We start from the raw sequence: 2,956 nt of genomic DNA, 5'->3' as shown, positions 1-2,956 counted from the left end.
AGTACGCCTTGAGAGTCCAGTGTGCCCTGTTGTTGTTCCCCGCACTAGCCTGAAGGTGCGTGTCCTTAGCCCGGTGCTCCAGTTCCGGCACCACGCACCAGGTCTACAGTGCGCCTTATCCGGCAGAGCCATCCGTCTCCCAGCGCCAACATGAGCCATCCGTCTCCCCAGCGCCATCTGAGCCATCCGTCTCCCCAGCGCCATCTGAGCCATCCGTCTCCCCAGCGCCATCTGAGCCATCCGTCTCCCAGCGCCATCTGGCCATCCGTCTCCCACGACCATCTGAGCCATCCGTCTCCCCAGCGCCATCTGAGCCATCCGTCTCCCCAGCGCGTCTGAGCCATCTTCTGTCCCGAGCCATAGAGCCGCCCGTCTGTCCCGAGCCGTCAGAGCCGATAGTCAGTCAGGAGCCGCTAGAGCCGCCAACCAGACAGGATCTGCCAGAGCCGCCAACCAAACAGGATCTGCAGAGCCTCCAACCAGACAGGATCTGCCAGAGCGCCAACCAGCACAGGACTGCCAGAGCCGCCAACCAGACAGGATCTGCCAGAGCCGCCAACCAGACAGGATCTGCAGAGCGCCAACCAGACGGATCTGCCAGAGCCGCCAACCAGAAGGATCTGCCAGAGCCGCCAACCAGACAGGATTGCAAGCGCCACCAGACAGGATCTCAGAGCCGCAACAGACAGGATGCCAGAGCCGCCAGTGGCATGACGTCCAGAACGCCAGTGAGCCATGAGCGTCCAGAGCCGTCAGCCTGCATGAGCGTCCAGAGCCGTCAGCCTGCCATGAGCGTCCAGAGCCGTCAGCCTGCCATGAGCGTCCAGAGCCGTCAGCCTGCCATGACCGTCCAGGCCGTCAGCGAGCCATGACCAGCCAGAGCCGTCAGCGAGCCATGACCAGCCAGAGCCGTCAGCGAGCCATGACCAGCCAGACCGTCATCCAGCCATGACCAGCAGAGCCGTCATCCAGCCATGACCAGCCAGAGCCGTCATCCAGCATGAAGCCATCATCCAGCCAGGATCCGCCAGGCCAGCCAGCCAGGATCCGCCAGTTATCCTGGTGCTGTCCCTTATCCTGGTGCTGCCCTTATCCTGGTGCTGCCCCTTATCCTGGTGCTGCCCTCAGTCCGGTGCTGCCCCTAGTCGGTGCTGCCCTCAGTCCGGTGCTGCCTCAGTCCGGTGCTGCCCCTCAGTCGGTGCTGCCCCTTAATCCAGTGGGTTTATTTGGAGGGTGGCCATTTGGAGGAGGCTACTTAAGCGGGTAGTGACTATGGTGGGGTGGGAACCACGCCCAGAGCCTAAGCCACACCGTGGTCAGATGCCCACCAGACCCTCCCTAGACTTTTGGTGGTGCGTTCGGAGTACGCACCTGGAGGGGGGGTTATGTCACGTTCCTGACCTATTTTATTGTTATTTTTATATGTTTAGTTGGTCAGGGCGTGAGTTGGGGTGGGCATTGTATGTTGTGTGTGTTTTGTTTTGTCTATGGGTGTTGTAGGTGTATGGGGTAGAGAAGAGTGAGGTTTTCTAGTTATGTCTATGGCTGCCTAGATTGGGTCTCAATCAGAGACGCTGTCATTCATTTGTCTCTGATTGGGAGCCATATTTAAGGTAGCCATAGGCAGTAGGCTTTTGTGGGTAGTTGTCTTGTTGAACGTTTGTTGCTTGTATGTGCACTTACGTTATCTAGCTTCACGGTCGTTTGTTGTTTTTTGTGTTTTCTCTCTCTTAATAAAGAAGATGTATTTTGCACACGCTGCGCCTTGGTCGAATCACTACTCCTCCTCTTCGTTAATGAAGAGGAGGAGGAACACCGTGACAATGTGGTGATTGACAGAGTCGAAAGCCTTGGACAGGTCAATGAAGACGGCTGCACAGTACTGTCTTTTATCGATGGCGGTTATGATATCGTTTAGGACCTTGAGCGTGGCTGAGGTGCACCCATGACCAGCTCGGAAACCAGATTGCATAGTGGAGAAGGTACGGTGGGATTCGAAATGGTTGCTGATCTGTTAACTTGGGATTCAAAGATTTTAGAAAGGCAGGGCAGGATGGATATAGGTCTATAACAGTTTGGGTCTAGAGTGTCTCCCCCTTTGAAGAGGGGGATGACCACGGCAGCTTTCCAACCTTTGGGGATCTCAGACGATACGAAAGAGAGGTTGAACAGGCTAGTTATAGGGGTTGCAACAATTTCGGCTGATAATTTTAGAAAGAGAGGGTCCAGATTGTCTAGCCCAGCTGATTTGTAGGGATCCAGATTTTGCAGCTCTTTCAGAACATCAGCTGTCTGGATTTGGGTTAAGCAGAGGGCTTGGGCAAGTTGCTGCAGGGGGTGCAGAGCTGTTGGCCAGGTTAGGGGTAGCCAGGTGGAAAGCATAGCCAGCCGTAAAAAAATTGCTTATTGAAAGGATCGATTATCGTAGATTTATCGGCGGTGACAGTGTTTCCTAGCCTCAGTGCAGTGGGCAGCTGGGTGGAGGTGCTCTTATTCTCCATGGGCTTTACAGTGTCCCAGAACTTTTTAGAATTAGTGCTACAGGATACAAATTGATGTTTGAAAAAGCTAGCCTTAGCTAATGCAGAATGCCACAGGATGTTTTTGTGCTGGTTAAGGGCAGTCAAGTCTGGGGTGAACCAAGGGCTATATTTTCTAAGTTCTACATTTTTTGAATGGGGCATGCTTATTTAAGATGGTGAGGGAAGCACTTTTAAAGAGCAACCAGACATCCTTTACTAACGGGATGAGGTTAATATCCTTCCAGGATACCTGGGCCAGGTCTATTAGAAAGGCCTGCTCACTGAAGTGTTTTAGGGAGCGTTTGACAGTGATGAGGGGTGGTCGTTTGACCGCGGACCCATTACGGATGCAGGCAATGAGGCAGTGATCGCTGAGATCCTGGTTGAAGACAGCAGAGGTGTATTTGGAGGTCAAGTTGGTCAGGATGATATCT

This window comes from Salvelinus sp. IW2-2015, linkage group LG9 (genome assembly GCF_002910315.2).
Source record: "Salvelinus sp. IW2-2015 linkage group LG9, ASM291031v2, whole genome shotgun sequence".
Lineage (NCBI taxonomy): Eukaryota > Metazoa > Chordata > Actinopteri > Salmoniformes > Salmonidae > Salvelinus > Salvelinus sp. IW2-2015.
Note: the sequence above shows the minus strand (reverse complement) of the source record.